Here is an 18,990-nt window from a genome sequence, read left to right as displayed (position 1 = left end):
GGCATCAGAGTCTTCATTAAGTCAATTATTCTACCGGGCAAATTAGCAATTAGAGGTTCGGGTTTGGAACCACCTGTTTGCTGACCATCTGCCGCAATTATAGCTGCCCAATCACCACCTAGAGCAACTGGATGATTCTCTTTACGAATTTTAGCCCAAATTGGTTGCGGAACTACATTCCCAAATAACATGTCAATGTCCGCTAGATTCATCACACAAGCCTCAACTGTCTGTGCTAACTCCTTATAATATCCGGCTGGATTTTTACGCGGATCTGGCAAGGCCTGCTTCACTGCTAATACTTCAGCTCGCTTCCACGGAATGTGTATCCACACTCTCTGGAATTGCGCCGGAGCGGCAACAATACCATGGACCGCATCAGCTTGCACAGCTTCGCGCCAAATTGGAGGAACCTCCCTCATTGGATATTGACGACTTTGCTTCGTACTATGTTTCTCTAACTCCCTCGGTGAACGAAGGGATGGATCATTCCTATAACTTAAAATTAGTTCCATCGCTTCTTTTATATTCTGACCAACTATCGTACCAGCAGCAAACTCTTTCTGAACACTAATTAATTCTTCTAAATTTGATTCAGAGTCATCTTCTTCTAATTCCTCACGTAGAAGGGAGCACATTTCGTCGAACACATATCTTTGTGTTGGTTCATTCCATTGCATAAATGTATCTAATACATCTCTAGTACTATATCTCCTAGTCTTCGAAATCCATCTAAGAGCTGTGGAATCTAATATTCCCCGTTCTTCAGTACTTGGAAGCTGACTACGTCTCTGTACAGAGTCAGAAGTAGGAGTCTTAATCAGAGTTTTATAGAAGGGAGATAGAATATTCGAGACAGAATCAGTGATTCTCCGACGAACAGAAAGTGGAGCCATAATACTAGCAGAAGTAGAAAACACAGTAGCAGTTGGAATGGATAGGACAGAAACAGTAGGAGTATCAGGCAAAGTAGCCTGTGAACTAGCAGGTGTAAGTGATACAGGTATAGGCAAAGAAGCCGGCAACCCTGGAAGAGGGGGTGCCGAAGGAACATTAACATTGACCACAGGAGGTACAGGAGCTTGATTCTGGGGAGCAGGAGCAGGAATACCAGGTTGTCCAGCAACCGGTAAAGGTGGAACCGTAGCACCTTGTGCATACGGTGGGGGTGACCGTAACAAGTAAGACAACAGAGGATCATTTTCGGGGTCCTCTACTATCTTAGCTGTACTCGATGGCAAGGCAGGATAGCACTTGTCTATCGCTAAATTACGCTCTCTGTTGGCCACCTCCATTGCTTTCTCGGATTCGTTGACTTGCAGCTGCTTGGCAGACTGCTCTAAAGTCAACTCTTGCTCTTTCTGTTCTTTCTTCAGCTTTTTAATTTCCCTCTGTTTAGATTCTTTTCACCAATAACGAAGAGAATCAAACATTGCCGGCCGGGCTTTCTTCTTGAACAATTTCGTTTCTAAATTATCAATAACTTGGGGTTCAAAACTACCATGCAGTGGCCAACTAAGGACACCGTCTTTCTCTGTATAACGGACCCATACCTCATTATAAGATATAGGACCCACTCCAAACTTACAATATAGATCATAAAGAGGAGTTCCGATCGGAGGAACCAGACATGAGTCTTCCAACCGGGAATCACTGTTGCAACCAAAACACGACAACATACAATTTTTCCGACTTACCATTTTATAATCCGGAACACAGAACAGACAAAACACAAACGTCGAGTCATGCAGCCATGGCGTGTTCTGTTCTAAGGTGCACGTGTCACTAGCAAGGTGAATCTCCGGCTAAAGCTTACTTGTCCTTAGGTGAAAGGGGTCACTGCGTGTCCATTGTCTACGTGAGGGCAAGAAACACAAAATGGCTTCCTTGATCTAAGATGGATGCCATGGGTAGATCAGAAATGTGTTCATAACAGGAGTGCTCTTGCTCGTAGCATAGCGAAAACACCAGGATATGCTAAATGGATCATTTGCGGTTCACTGATACCAAAATTATGTATTTACGACAATGTTGAAAACACGGGTTCAAATCGTCACGGAACCTCAGACCCTCCTTTTGCCCTAACGTAGGCAATTACTCTATGTCCGAGTCTATCTCTATGTTCATCAGGTCAGTGACATGTTGCTGCATCATCATTCTTTCTCGCGCCTTTTCTCCAAACGCAGGTGGTTTTCTGAAACATGTTGCAGCACAGAGACTACACAAAGCGGGACCACACTGGATAATCAGGCAGCATGAGAATAGAAATACTAGGATGACACCAATGACCATCAGAACCTTCCATCCCCACGCTGATATCAGAGTCCAAAACCACTCCATGAAGGACCAGTTTCCCTTGTCTACTTGTATAGAGTCGGAAATCTTGTGTAGTTTAGAGATCGCCTCATAGACAGTTGGAGCGTTATTGGGAATAAAAACACAGCAGCTCAATTGGATCATTCTGCATACCCCACCTCGATCTGCAAGTATTACGTCTAGAACCATACGGTTCTGCAACGTCATGAGTCGATCCGCCTGAAGCTCAGCTGTCAAGTTGCTAAGGGCACCAGCAGTTTCGGTAATAGTAGATTCAACTACCCGTGTTAGCTGACGTAGATTTCTACTATTGGCCATAGGCCCCCAGAACGGAAGGAAACCTTTGAAGAAGTCTCCAGCTTCCTGACCAGCGGTATCTTCCTTGCTGAAAACACCTCTTGCTACTCTGGTCTTGTGATAGCCTGAAGAAGCAGTGTACGTTGGAGGCAACAGTCGAGCAATATAACATGAACCTGAAAAGTCAACAGGCAGCCATGTATATGCTCTGTCTTGACAGATGAAGTAGGTACCCCTAGCAGTAAGGAAGGCAGGGGAAGAGTTAGACGGAAACACGTAAGTCTCAACGCACTCACTCCTCCCTAGCTGAGCTCTCGGATTTCTCCCATTTCCTTGCAAACAGACTTGACCTCGGTGAGGCACGACCCAGACTGGAGTGGAGCTTTTACGCTTGCTTTCTCCCAAACTAAGGCGATACTCTGAAGAATTCCAACTCAAATATACCCGTAATTCATCTCTAGAGTAAGATGGAGTATTATTGACGTCCTTAATCATGTCAATAATTCCCTGGACTAAAGCTTTGTTGGCAGAGTTGTATTTAGTGGAACGTGGTGGACGCGGAGGATAGGTCTCAAGGGCATAGGCAAAAATGGTCTGAAAGGCCTGAAATGATCCATTATAGCTAAAAGGCAAAACCAGATAGGGAATGCCTTTATCCATAGTGTGGGGTATCAAGCCACACACCCAGCAGTCTGGAGTGTTAACTACCAGTTGGTGTTGGTGCAGAAGCTGTAAAAATGTGTTGTTAATGAATTCTGAGCGTCGAGCTTGTTCGTGTTCAGGAAACGAGTGAAAAGAATGCATAGAAGAAACAGTAGAAGTAGCAGGATCAAGGGGAGGTACTGTAGTTAACGGCATAAAAATCAAATGCACACCAAAGACGATTCCACCCACCAACGTTATCAAAACAATTAAAAACGTAACTGCACATTGCATTAGAAAGCATTTGCTGTGAAGAATTCTGAACAGTCTATTTCTGCGAACATAAATTACATTTTCTCGTTGCAGCTCAGGAAGCTCCAATCTTCTACAATCCGCTCGCGACCACTGATGATGTGTACGTAGATGAAAATGCCTCTTTCAGCCCTGGGAGTTCCCAGAACTAACAGAAAGATCGACCTTGTGTCTGACCCCCGCAGATTCAACTAGGCACACAGCCACGACCCTACGGCTACCCAGACGGCAAGGCAATTTTTAAAACAACAAAACAATAGCAAACTTCCTGGCTGGAGGCAATGTACGGTATTCAAATGCATAAAATAGGCAGTTTCCTGCTTTATTTGTCCATATTGCGATATCACAAATTGTATCTCAGTTTTGCAGGAGCTGTTTGATCTGAAAACAGTGTATTTTCAGCAGACGTTGCAATGTTCAGGTTCGCAGTTGGCAAATGTTCAGAGTTCAAAGGAGTAGTTTCAGGAGGAGAGTCAGAGTTCGATGTATCAGTGATTAGTTCTGCATCGCTGAAAGGGAGAAACCTGGGTATTTGTTCTGCTTCAGAGGTACCAATTCCCTTCTTCACCCAGTTGTCGTAAGGAAGTGGCAGGGGCACACGTTTGACGTGTGTCGTGTGTATCCAATTCTTCCGTCCGGCCACACGAATAGCAGTTCTCGTCGCTAATAACACCTGGAAGGGGCCAACGAATCTGGGCTGAAGATTTTTCGTCCTTGCAAAATTTCTAATGACGACTTGATCCCCAGGTTTCAGCTGATGACCTGGACTCTCCGGTGGCTTTGGCAATGCATCGAAAACCTGTTGGTGAATAAGACTCAATTTAGCAGTCAAGTCGAAAAGGTAATCAATTAACATTGGATATTCCAGCTGTCTAAATTCTTTTGGCCTAGGCACCCCCCAAACATTGGCAGGACGACCGAATACAATCTCATAAGGACTAAGCCCTACTCGGGAATGTACAGTCGCTCTTGTGGATAACAGAGCCAAAGGCAGTGCATCTGGCTAGGGCAAACCCGTGGATGCCTGTATTTTAGCAAGTTTTAGTTTGAGGGTGCCATTGTAACCCTCAACTAAACCAGCAGACTGAGGATGGTTCGCACTGTGGAACTTTTGTTTAATCCCTAAACCAGCACACACACTCTGCATAACTTTCCCTACGAACTCACTTCCGTTATCTGACCATACAATCCGTGGCATTCCATACCTAGGGAAGTATTCCTTGAGAAGAATTTTGGCAGTGGACAAGGCAGTATTGTCCTTCAGTGGATATGCTTCGATCCATCTGGAGAAAGCACAAACTACCACTAGGACGTATTTTAGATTGTTGCAACGATCCATGTGAATGAAGTCTAACTGGATCACTTCAAAGGGGCAAGAAGGAGGAGCGAAGTGACCAGCGGGTGTGGGGATTCCCTTGCCAGGATTATGCATCAGGCATACCATGCAATTTTTCACCACTCTCTCTGCACACTTACTAATCCCATCATTCTTCCAGACTGGAGCCAACATCTTACAAATCCCTTTAGAACTAATATGCGCTGCTCCATGTGCCATCGTTACTACTGCAAGCACATACGCATCAGGCAACATCCAACGCTGTTGTTCCGACAAATCAATCCAACACCCACTCGAGTCCAATTTACCCGTACTCTCTTTCCATGCAAGCTTTTCCTCCTCAGTCGCCTTCTTCTGAATTTCTTTCACGCTTTCCAATGTGTCCTCACACATTCCAGACTCAGAAATCCATCTTGCAGACGTAGCAACATACATTCTACTCATCATATTTCTAGCTGTCTGTTTAGCGGTCTCATCAGCAAAAGCATTCCCACGACCAACATCATCCGTGATTGCTTTATGAGCGCTGCATTTCACAATCGCAACTTCAGTCGGCAAGGTTAGAGATTCCAACAAGTCGTTAACTAGCTGACCATGTTGAATCTTAGTCCCATGGGACGTAATGAAACCTCTCTCTTTCCACAAACGGCCAAAACTATGGGCCACGCCGAACGCGTACTGACTATCTGTGAACACATTCACTCTCTTTCCCTTAGCTAAAACACACGCTCTCGTTAGCGCAATTAATTCCGCAGCTTGGGCAGAATTCTGACTCACTCTTGCAGTCTCCACAATCGTACTCAAAGTCGTTACTGCATAGGCAGCAGTCACATCACCATTCTCCAATTTAAAGCAAGACCCATCAACATAGAACGTGCCATTTGGATCTGACAACGGAGTGTCTTTTAAATCAATTCGTCCTTTTGTCTCTTCCTCGGTTCTGAAACAACAATCATGGGGTTCAGAATCACTCGACTCCTGATTAGTCGGCAACAATGTTGCTGGATTCAATACATTGCATCTTTTGATCTGTATATGACTCGCTAACAATGTCAGCTCATAGCCAGATAATCTAGCACTGGTAAGGTGTTGCGTCTTGGTTCGATTCATGAGTGTGTCCACAGCATGAGGAACCATGACCACTAGCATGTTATTCATCACCAAACCAGCAGATTGTCGAATGGAAGCCGCAGCTGCTGCTGTAGCTCTCAGACAACTAGGCAACGCTCTAGCTACCGGACCTAATGTTGATGAAAAATACGCACAAGGGCGTTGTTTATCACCAAATCTCTGTGTCAGAACACTCAACGCGCAACCTTCTCTCTCGTGAACATAGAGCGTGAATGGTTTACTGTAATCGGGTGTACCCAATACAGGAGCTGAACATAGTGCATTTCGTAACTCAGAAAAACTCTCCGGACATTCAGCAGACCATGGCACCGGACTCGGAACATTTTTCCCAGTCAAAGCTACCAACGGTTTTGCTAAAAGAGAAAAATTTGGGATCCACTGCCTACAGTAAGAGGTAATACCTAAAAAGGCACGTACTTCTCTCTGTGTGCGGGGAACATCCATCTGCGTAATTGCTTTTATTCTCTCTGGGGTCAACTTCCTTCCCTCCTTTGACAAGAGATGACCTAGGTAGGTCACTTCTTGGCAACAGTATTGCATTTTCGAAGGTGACACCTTGTGATTCAGATTAGACAAATGATGCAATAACGAAATTGTAGCTGCTTTGCAAGTTTCCTTGTCATCGGCAGCCACTAGAAGATCATCTACATACTGCACTAAAGCAGAACCAGGAGGAAGTACAAAGGAATCTAACTGACTTTTTAATGCCTGACTGTAAATGGACGGACTCTCACAATACCCTTGTGGAGCACGTTTAAACCTGAAGCTTCGACCTCCTAAAGTGAAGCCGAAAATATCTCTGCTTTCCTCGGCTATCGGAATGCTGAAAAAGGCATTCTTCAAGTCGATAACTGAAAACCATGTGGCTGTTGCAGGAATCAACGTTAACAATGCAGTGATGTCTGGAACCACAGGAAACTGTGGAATCACAATCTTGTTAACCTCCCTAAGATCTATTACAAACCTATAGACTGGAGGCTTTGAAGGATCAGTACGTTTCAGAATTGGCAATACAGGGCTGTTACAGACATTTCCTCTAGTTTCTTCAACCACACCTTTCTTAATCAAATCTTGCACAATCAATAAAAGTGCACGTTCACCTTCACTAGAGATTTTGTATTGTGGGATTCGTGGAAATTTGACATTCGCTTTCAAAGTAACTACATATGGTGGAATTTCTAAAAGACCTACATCGTTAGGACCAGTCGCCCAAAGAGTATCTGGGAGAGAACGCAGCTCTGGTGGGAGCGCAACCATCGACAAGTACATTGGAGAGGTGATTCTTTTACCCAACGTAAGCTGTACTCCTTCCGGAGAACAGTACAATGTCGCATATAGTCGTTTTAACAAGTCTAAACCAAGCAGATTTTCATTACAACCTGTCGTCAAAATCAAAGGTGCTTTCAATTGACGGGGTCCAACAGAAATAGACAAAGGACCAGATACAGGGTTGTAAACAGGGGCGCCTGAAAAACCTACAGAAACATTTGTTAAGCCAGACAAAGGTGCGCCAGGGAGTTTCTCATGTATGATAGAACTTTTTGCTGCACCAGTATCCAACAGAAACGGTTCGACTACACCTGATGTTGCTACTGCGACATAAGGCCCACTCTGATCCACTGGAACTGATACTACTCCCTCTCTTTGTCCATGGCTGTCCTAGTATTCCGTTTGCTGAAATCCTTCATCAACTTCACAATAGTCCTCAACGTGATACTGTTGAGATCAATTTTGTTGAACAGACTGTCCATTTCGCTGATCAAAATGTTTAGAAGGGCGATCATTCGTCTGTGGAGGCATAGCACCTCGTCCTCGACCCCTAGAATTTTGCACAAAACCACCACGACCTCTCTGAGCTGCTGCAGCGTTATTCTGCGCTAAGACAGGACACTCATTCTTATAATGACCTTCTTTCTTACAATATGCACACTGATTCCATTGGTATTGCGGTCTCTGAGAACCATAATCTGTCCTTTGATATGACCCTTGCTGTGTATTAGTCTGATTCGTGCGAGGCGGATATGCTTGCTGTAAAAGAACTTTAGTTTTTAAATCTTTCGTCTTCTTCTCTGACTTTTCCTTCTCCTCTTTATTCCTATTTTCATAGTACTGGGCAGTCGCCTGAATTTGCGCAGTCGTAGAGACAGCCCACGCACTTTCGGAATCTTTCAATTTATTACTAAGTACTGGCAACAAATTGTGTACAAATTTATCAACGAATAGTCTCTGTCCTCCTTCTGTGCTCATATCCTGACCACTGTGATCCACGAAAGTCTCTTCGAACCTTGTGAAAAAGTCAGAAACACTTTCGTCTTTCTTTTGCCTGCATGCGGACAACTTGTCCCAGTTAACGCGCAATGCTGGCATCAGAGTCTTCATTAAGTCAATTATTCTACCGGGCAAATTAGCAATTAGGGGTTCGGGTTTGGAACCACCTGTTTGCTGACCATCTGCCGCAATTATAGCTGCCCAATCACCACCTAGAGCAACTGGATGATTCTCTTTACGAATTTTAGCCCAAATTGGTTGCGGAACTACATTCCCAAATAACATGTCAATGTCCGCTAGATTCATCACACAAGCCTCAACTGTCTGTGCTAACTCCTTATAATATCCGGCTGGATTTTTACGCGGATCTGGCAAGGCCTGCTTCACTGCTAATACTTCAGCTCGCTTCCACAGAATGTGTATCCACACTCTCTGGAATTGCGCCGGAGCGGCAACAATACCATGGACCGCATCAGCTTGCACAGCTTCGCGCCAAATTGGAGGAACCTCCCTCATTGGATATTGACGACTTTGCTTCGTACTATGTTTCTCTAACTCCCTCGGTGAACGAAGGGATGGATCATTCCTATAACTTAAAATTAGTTCCATCGCTTCTTTTATATTCTGACCAACTATCGTACCAGCAGCAAACTCTTTCTGAACACTAATTAATTCTTCTAAATTTGATTCAGAGTCATCTTCTTCTAATTCCTCACGTAGAAGGGAGCACATTTCGTCGAACACATATCTTTGTGTTGGGTCATTCCATTGCATAAATGTATTTAATACATCTCTAGTACTATATCTCCTAGTCTTCGAAATCCATCTAAGAGCTGTGGAATCTAATATTCCCCGTTCTTCAGTACTTGGAAGCTGACTACGTCTCTGTACAGAGTCAGAAGTAGGAGTCTTAATCAGAGTTTTATAGAAGGGAGATAGAATATTCGAGACAGAATCAGTGATTCTCCGACGAACAGAAAGTGGAGTCATAATACTAGCAGAAGTAGAAAACACAGTAGCAGTTGGAACGGATAGGACAGAAACAGTAGGAGTATCAGGCAAAGTAGCCTGTGAACTAGCAGGTGTAAGTGATACAGGTATAGGCAAAGAAGCCGGCAACCCTGGAAGAGGGGGTGCCGAAGGAACATTAACATTGACCACAGGAGGTACAGGAGCTTGATTCTGGGGAGCAGGAGCAGGAATACCAGGTTGTCCAGCAACCGGTAAAGGTGGAACCGTAGCACCTTGTGCATACGGTGGGGGTGACCGTAACAAGTAAGACAACAGAGGATCATTTTCGGGGTCCTCTACTATCTTAGCTGTACTCGATGGCAAGGCAGGATAGCACTTGTCTATCGCTAAATTACGCTCTCTGTTGGCCACCTCCATTGCTTTCTCGGATTCGTTGACTTGCAGCTGCTTGGCAGACTGCTCTAAAGTCAACTCTTGCTCTTTCTGTTCTTTCTTCAGCTTTTTAATTTCCCTCTGTTTAGATTCTTTTCGCCAATAACGAAGAGAATCAAACATTGCCGGCCGGGCTTTCTTCTTGAACAATTTCGTTTCTAAATTATCAATAACTTGGGGTTCAAAACTACCATGCAGTGGCCAACTAAGGACACCGTCTTTCTCTGTATAACGGACCCATACCTCATTATAAGATATAGGACCCACTCCAAACTTACAATATAGATCATAAAGAGGAGTTCCGATCGGAGGAACCAGACATGAGTCTTCCAACCGGGAATCACTGTTGCAACCAAAACATGACAACATACAATTTTTCCGACTTACCATTTTATAATCCGGAACACAGAACAGACAAAACACAAACGAAGGTGCGCGCTTGAACCAAGAACTTAGGCCTACCAAAGCGAACAAATGTATCGATACCCAAACTAAACCAATAGATTATCGTAACTAGAACAACCAGTGATAATCTTACGAAACCAAACCAAACCAAGAACTAAAAAGGATTTTATCCAAACAGGAACAACCCTTACGAAGTAACCAACTAGCAACCACTTAATACTTAACTGAGGCACTGAAGACGTCACTAAGGAGAAACCCGTCACGTCTCGCCGTACTAAGGACTGCACCTCGGGTCCAAGACAGGGCGACGGTCAAGGCAATGGACCACTGCAGCCGTCCTGAACGGGAACCCTCGTGGAAGAGAACGTCGGGCCACTTTTGCGATATGCCGGGATCGATGAAGTGGGGCGCCTCCCTCAGGAATCTTCACACGAAGCTTCTCGAACTCTTCAGGCTTTTGGACCGGTACCGAATGACGTCGCCCCACTTTGGGCGCCAATTGGAGTTCTGGACTTTTTGGTTCCGTCCAGAGGTGTCAGGGATAACACCCGAAGACCCCGGAGTTCTACCTGTCTCGGTGCACAAATAAACAGAAACACGGGCTTCTCGATGGTGGCGTCAAAGACCAAAGGTTTATTACTGCAGGGACACAGAAGTCACAGAAACTACAAACGGGCAGAATCTAGAGCCTGTTCGAATTGTACAAAGAGGGTTGCTCCTTATATACTAAATATTGGGCTTGAGGCAAATTCTCTACATGTTAGTACATTCCCAAACCTTTGTGTCCTAAACAATAAATATTTGGCGTTGCACAGGAATCGTCAACAATATCTGATGTCAAAACATTACGAACGAGGGGTTCCCACTGTTCCATCATAATCCCATGTCAACTTTTCATTCAAGACCCGGACCGCCTCATCGTAAATTTCGTTACCTTCCCCAATAAAGGCCCAGAAGGAAAGGAGCAGAGCCAGGTGCAGAAGATAGAAAGGCAGGATAAGAGATGTTTGTGGGTCGTAAATGGGCAAGGCTATCAGTTTCAGCCGCCTAATCATGATCAGGCCAACGAACACGAGAACCAGTATAGCAGGACTGGCCTCGGGCAGAGGAGGCAGCTTCTGTCGAGTCATGCAGCCATGGCGTGTTCTGTTCTAAGGTGCACGTGTCACTAGCAAGGTGAATCTCCGGCTAAAGCTTACGTGTCCTTAGGTGAAAGGGGTCACTGCGTGTCCATTGTCTACGTGAGGGCAAGAAACACAAAATGGCTTCCGTGATCTAAGATGGATGCCATGGGTAGATCAGAAATGTGTTCATAACAGGAGTGTTCTTGCTCGTAGCATAGCGAAAACACCAGGATATGCTAAATGGATCATTTGCGGTTCACTGATACCAAAATTATGTATTTACGACAATGTTGAAAACACGGGTTCAAATCGTCACGGAACCTCAGCAGACACAAGGTCAATACTCACAGTAAGTTCGTAAGTGCCTTTTCAGTCCAGTTGCTGCCACCCACGTGGCCACCATGGTCCATGTGATTGTCCGCAGACAATGGCGTCTACAGTTAGCTGCATCTTGTTAGTGAGGTTCGTAGTTCAGACCGGCCTGACAGTGTTCAATCGCACTCACTCCACATCCCTTGTTGGTTCATTTCGGTCTTGTTGTTTTCTTCGTTTTCCTTGCCGCCTGCACCGTCTGTAGTATGATAGGTTTTCCGCCGTTAACGACTTTGAGTTTCGCCGGACATAACATGGCGTATTCCAGACCAAGTTCTCTTAGCTTCTTTTTAACAGGAGCGAATTCTTTCCGAGCCTGTTGCACCGCCATGGTGTGATCTGGGTAGAACTCTAGTGTGTTCCCTTGATGAGTGATTTTCCCCAGCTCTCTGGCCAGTCTCAGGATCGTGTCTCTGTCCCTGTAATTAAGCATGCGGGCGATGACCATGCGCGGGGCAGCTCCAGGTTTTGGCACAGGTGCCAGTGACCGATGTGCCCGTTCCACTAGGAATACTTGGGACAGTTTTTCGGCTCCAAAGATTTCTTTCAAGAGTGCTTCTATATAGGTCTCCATTTTCCCTGTGTTTGTGGATTCTGGCAGGCCAGAAATCCGAACGTTGTTCCGCCTGGACCTGGCTTCCTGGTCCTCCACCCTGGCTCGCAGGCTTTCCACCATTTTTTCTAGGCCCCCGCAGGTCTTGGTCGTGGTCCTCTGCTCATCTTCTAGCCTCGAGATTCGCTGTTCTGCTTCCGTGAGGCGCCCGTCGTGCTGTTCAATTTTCGCCGCCATGTTGTCGACCCTCTGCACCACGTTGTCGAGCTTTCCGTTCATCTCTTGCAGACTCTGCTGTATTGCCCTCAGCACCGACTCCACGCCTGTGCCTTCCGGTGTCTCTTGGGCCCCGTCCGCTTCTGGGTCTGTCGTGGTTTTTTTGCCCTGGTTCCGCTTTTCAAATTGAAGCTTTGTTTGATTCCTGTCTGGCTTCCCCATTTCAGGGTGCTGTTTGGATGCGTGTTGTTCGGCCGTTTTAGGCCTGTTGCCTGATGTCGCGCTGGCCGGGGAGATGTTGCATTGCGTTGTAGCCGTAGTCCCCCCTCTTGCTGTTCGTGTAGTCATTGGTCGGCTACCGAGATCTCAGGCGCCATCCGGACCGGTATGGGGTCCCTCCCGATAGGTGCAGCGGGTGCTGCCGTTTGCGGGTCGTCTGGGGCGCATCAGGAGCAGCACTCCATATCCTCACATCTCGCTATGGGAGGGGCGGTCCCTGTACAGGCAGCGGAGCAGGCGCTATGCCGATGGCAGCGTGTGCAGATAGCCGGCGCCGCCGTGTGCGTTTTACCTGGCCTGCGCACCTTCGGTTTAGGTCGAAATGCGGCTCCCTCCGCTTACTCCCGCGGGAACCCAGCCACCAGTTCGCTGTGCATTTGCCGATGTGTGGCGCGGTCAATAGCTAGCACCGGGACCCTCCCACCGCTGCCGGCCTACAACGTTACGTCGGTGACGGGGCTCTGTCCAGTGGGAACGGCCGCCGCTGCCGCCAACCTTGTGCGTTCCACGGGCGCCGCCATCTTGCCCCCGGTGGAACGCATGCCGAGTGTTCGTGGTTCCCTGCCTTGTAATTGCTCACGGACCCTGCAGAGCCCCAGATGGTGGTTAGTGTCCACTTGCTAAGAAGCGCCGGGCATGTTCATGAGCTCAACTGAGCTGGCTGCCTCGTAGATCGCTGTTTCGCCGAGCGTCGGGAGCGGCCATTTTGTGACGCCGCGGCGAGGTCTCCGGGAGTCGGGCTGGATCTTTTATTCCCCGCACATTAAGCCGCTACTCTTTGTGTGGGGATGTCGGCCTTGATTTCCGATGGTCAGATCTTCGTTTGCTGCCGCTTTTGGTGGGGATCCAAGGGGTTAAAGGCCGCTAGGCGCGCGACCGTCCGGCGGAGCTGACACGCTAGCCAGCCATTCCGCAGTGCGCCCTCTAGCGCCCCCCCGGCATTTTCAAAATTTCAATTTAAAAACTAACTTTACCATAAGTTTGGATATTAAATTGCGATTCCAGAGGCACCAGACCTGAAAGGTTTATCACTTCCCAATCAGAAATTACACTTATAAAATGTAATATGAGATTCCCATGTTATCCAATGGGAGAGATAGGCCGTATAGTAGTGAAAAACGGCTTCAAAAGTTTTTTAATACCAGAACATGTAAAACTAAAAAGTTCCTGTCCTGCCTTTTAAACACATCACACCTGGCCCTCTTGATAGTCCAGGGCCTACCTTAGGGGTGACATATTTATAAAAAAGGAAGGTGTGGGCCTGGAATAAGGTTTATTTGCCAGGTCAACGTGGCAGTGTAAACTGCGCATACAGGCTTAGCAATGGCAGGCCTGAAACATGTTTAAAGGGGCTGCTTAAGTGGGTGGCACAATTAGTGCTGCAGGCCCAGTAGTAGCACTTAATCTACAGGCCCTGGGCACATGTAGTGCACTTTGTTAGGGACTTATAAGTAAATTAAATATGCCATTTGGGTATGACCCAATATTACCATGTTCAGGGTAGAAAGCACAAGCTTTTTAGCACTTGTTAGCAGGGGTAAAGTGCGCAGAATCCTAATACCAGCAAGATAGAGGTCAGGCTGTCAGGTTTAACAGCAGAGCTGGGTAAAGCCCTACTAACACTTGAATCTAGTACTTAAATGGACTGTGTTCGACCATCACACAAAGGTCTTCATACCCCCTGTAGCTAGTCTGGAGCCAGGGCAAGGAAGGTAGGATGCCTGTGGACTTTAAAGGACACCTCTAGAAGCTTCTACAAATTCAAAGCCAAACTAGGTATAAATATTGAACCTCAGACACCAACTCTTCAGGACACTTTTGGAACTGTGAATATTCTGCCAGAAAGAAGGACTGCTGTGCTGCTGAAAGGACTATCACTCTTCTGGATTGCTGTGCTCATCGAATTTGCAGCCACATCGGAAATGCGCCTTGCAAAGCTTTCCTAATACAGGCCCTCGCAAGGCAAATCTTTCCTCAACGGGATCCTCAAACACGAAGCAGGACTTGACTTCACAGTTCCTCGGTAGCAATGCATCACCTCTGCTGCATGACGTCTCCTTGTGCAGGACCTCTTAACGCAATGTAAACCAGGATTTAAGATACTCATGTTTAGCGGACCATACTGGGTCCCTGTAGCTGTTCGTGGCTCCATCGCAGTTGGCGTGAACTTGTGACTTTGTCCCGGTCCAGCGCGACCAAATAGCCACAGTTGGTGCTGTGTGCTTAATGGTGCTATTTTCACTGAAATCTTTAAACCTGCATATCTTTAGTTCTACTGATTTAATTTTTGTTGTTTTGGTCTTTTTTTATTCATAAAAAAATACTCTATCCTTCTAATCTGGTGTGGGATCCTTTTGTTAAGTGTTTTCACTGTGTCACTGTTTGAGGTGTTGTGTAATTAATTTACACATTGACTCTGAGTTAAGTTTGACTGTTCTGTGCAAGCTACTCGAGGGTTGAGCACATGGAAATTTAAGGATTGCTTGTAATTTCACCCTGAGAAGGATTGGGATTTCTCTTTGAGTAGGGTCTCACACCCTTGACCAGTTACCCAATTTTTTAGATGTGGCCATAGCAAAAACTCAATGTTTTGTACACAGGAGGCAGGGGATTCTTTTTTTTATTCATCAGCTCTTTCATAGCACATGCATTCTGTAGCTTCTTGGCGTAGAGAAAACCCAACCACAATCAGACTGAGGCAGAAAATAGGCTCCAGGACCAAAATAAAGGTGGCCCCCATTAGCCAAGCAGATAGCTATAAAAGTGATCACCAGTAAAAAACAGCCCACATGGCCAAATAACCGGCCCACAACTGCTAATAAACAGGCCCAAACACTGATCTGTCGGACTAGTCCATCGGGCACTGCCTGATTGCCCCATAAGCCTGACCCACCCTCAACCCAACTGTAACATAATCACATACATTCCTTACATTTGTTAGAACATAAAAAATGTCTTCGCATTGTTTTACGTAAGTTATCATTTGCGGCACTATTTTGCGTATGGCCGCCATTTTGAATTATAATCAAAACGAATTCTTTGCCATTTCCGAGAAACAGCCTTCTCTTGGTTATGTTTTTTCGGAGCTGAGTTCTGCTAAACTAATGAATGCACTGTTCTTATTAGCGCATACCTCTCTCGTTAGATGTAGGCCTTCTCCCACTTGTCTAGTGGTGGGCACAGGCAGAGTGACCTTGAATATTAGATCATGTGTGCATGGCCTTGGATTCAAAACTCACTCTTTTGTGATTCACTGTCCAGCTGCATCTGCTTGGAAAATTCCTTGGTATGCATACTTTCATTGGATTCAAAATGTACATAATGTATTTTTATGCTTGCTGATGTCAGTCCCTCTGCAGCACTCCTAAGCGACTGGACAGATTGGGCTCCGCTCTGAATGTATCTTCATAAACAGATATTGGTTTGTATTTCTCTGCTGTCTGACCAGCACTTTATTTGGTATGGAAGGCTGAGAGGTGGTCGTGAGTGACCCGGGTGACCCTATTCAGGTCATTTCCTTCAGTTGGTGCTCAAACAGGGACTCCTTCGGGTGAGTGACCCATCCCCTTCCGTGGACGGGAGGGAGGTCGAGGCTATCGTGGGGTCGGACGGACAGATCAGGGATCCCTGCATGAAGAGTTCCTGGTACTCGCAGCTGCCCCTTTTGTCCTGCCAGACTGTGCCTCGTCCGGCAGTCATCCCGACTGGAGTCTTGAACAGAGAAACCCTAGGATCTGACCGTTTAGTCTAAAGAGTCGGCAGTAGAGAATTAATTTGTTTGACCTGTGCATACCAGGTGAATTTGTTCTGGTTCTTGTGGATATGGGATCATTTTGGTTTCTATTTGGTACAGCCTAAGGACTGTCTTTGGGATAAAAGCAATTGCAATTGTTTTGCTAGGCGCAAAATAGTGAACTTGTTTCCTTTTTGAGAATGCCTAGTGTTAGTAAACTGTGTTCCTTGTGCTGTCGTTTTTCTGTTGATGCTTGATTTGAGGAAAGTCAGCCAGCGCCTCCAGACGGCACTACAAATATTGATATGTATGTGAAGCATGGTCTTGACCCTGGTGAACAGTCGCAATATCGAAAACAAATATCGACTGGACAGAATATTACGTTTTTATATAGAATGGACAAAATATCGACTTGCTAAAATATAGTGGTGTAGAATATCGAAATTCAGGTAAGAAATATCGATTTTCACAATATCGAAGTTAGTAATATCGACAGTCATACTATAGTTGTTAAAAATATCGAATTTTTTAAAGTGTTTTAAGTGTTAGTATATGTGTTAAAATTATGTATTATTTTTGTAATGTATGTTTGAATTCTTTTAAAGTAATGAATTTTATGTTATTTAATTTGGGCGTAATTGAATTCTGTAGCGGGTTGTGGGTTTATAGGGGAATAGGGTGGGAAGTAATTTAATTATAGTAAATTAAATATGAATTTTTAGGAATTATTAATTATTTTTAATTTAATTTTGTGTATTAGTTCTGTAGCGGGTTGTGGGTTTATAGGGGAAGAGAGTGGGAAGTAATTTAATTGTTATTAAGTAAATATTTATTGGTATAGTTAATTAATTGATTGTTAATAAATTATTAATTGGTAATTAATTGTTATTAATTGTTATATTTTTCATTCATTGGTAATTAAGTTTTATTAATTGATTATTTGATAATTATATTAATTGTATTAATTTATTTAGAGTGGGTTGTGGGTTTATAGGGGAATAGGATGGGAAGTATTTTAATTTTAGTTAAGTAATTATTGAAATTTGTTTTGTGTGTTGATAATTAATTTACTGTTAATTAATTATTAAATGGTAATGGTTGAATTACTTATTCATTTTTGGTATTGGAAATGAATTGGTTGTTAATCGATTATTAATAGGTAATGAATTTTTAATAAATACTATTTAATGGTATTTATAATTAATTATTAAATATTTATTAATTGGTCATTAATTTTTTATCGGTATTGGTAATTAATGTATTTTTATTTAAATATTAAATCATTACTTTCCCTACGGTTGTACTCACTGGAGTGGGAATAGTAATTTTTACCCCTACGCTATCCAACATTTTCCCTACTGTTGCACTCACTGGAGTGGGAATAGTAATTTTATCCCTTCGCCAGTGGTTCCCAATCTGTGCGCCGCGGCACCCAGGTGCGCCATCAAAAGTAGCCAGGGGCGCCGCAAACAGTTTGGGAACCACTGACTGATACACAATAAAAGTAATACCTGCGGTGAAGGGCAGGATGCTTCAGACACTGATTTGTGTTCGGTGGCAGTTTTGTTTATTATTTCAGTAATGCAGTTCAGGAGCTGGGAAACTGGAGTTCAGGAGAAAGGTAAGAAATCCCGGACGGAAACGTGTAAGCACTGCAGCAGCGTGATTAGGAGTTCAGGCAGAGCCTTTCTCTGGAGGAGGATGGGGCTTACGTGGGGCACACAAGGTCAGCAAGTTGGTAGACAGGGCTGCCAGGATTAAGGTTAGAGGTGTTACTTAAGAACAGTGCTAAATGTTTAAAACATTAAGTCCCAGTGCTCGAAAAACGGCATTAGTGGCACCCTTGATTTTACCATTGTACATGTACTGTGAGCTATCACCAACACCTAAAAGCTAAAAGCTGCAATATCTAAGCAGACACAATTTGCGCCCAGCTCACACGCACTACCATTACTGTTTTGTGCCCATTTGTATTCTATCACCGAGGCATTCAACAGGAATGCACATTTGTTAACTTCTACGAGAGAAGCCTGTGAAACATCATCTGTTCCAAAGATGTGGAACGCCCTTCCTGTGGAGCTTAGGGATCTACCCTCTCATTGTCAGTTCCGGAAGGCCTTGAAGACTTGGCTCTTTAGGGAAGCCTACCTCTAGCCGGCACTCCTCCTCTTCTTCACACTCAGCTTTTTCTTATTTCCCTCTCCAGCGCCTTGACGCCTTTGGGCAAAGTTGTGCTATACAAGGCTCAAATCATTATCATCATCATCATCATATGAATGTGCACTTGTGAAAACTAGAGTGGATCACTATGACGTCAAACTTGATCACTGACTGCAATGACAAGACAGCAGGAGTGTGTCGTTTGACACAGCTTCAGTATAAGGAATCTTCACTTATCAGGGACGTGGGAGCAATCACGACTGTACACCACGGAGTGGAGGTCTGTGGGGTTATAAGAGGCACCTCACATCTCCTCAGACAGGTAAAACTGGGAACCGTGCAGACAATGGGAAGCAGGAGGGGCACACTTCAGTTGCACGAGGGGGCCATACGCTGGCGCTTTCATGCAGCCAAGCTTCTTGGTGCCAGCAGGCAGTCTAGT

Source organism: Lissotriton vulgaris, chromosome 2_1, assembly GCF_964263255.1.
Source record: "Lissotriton vulgaris chromosome 2_1, aLisVul1.2, whole genome shotgun sequence".
In the NCBI taxonomy this organism is placed as follows: domain Eukaryota; kingdom Metazoa; phylum Chordata; class Amphibia; order Caudata; family Salamandridae; genus Lissotriton; species Lissotriton vulgaris.
Note: the sequence above shows the minus strand (reverse complement) of the source record.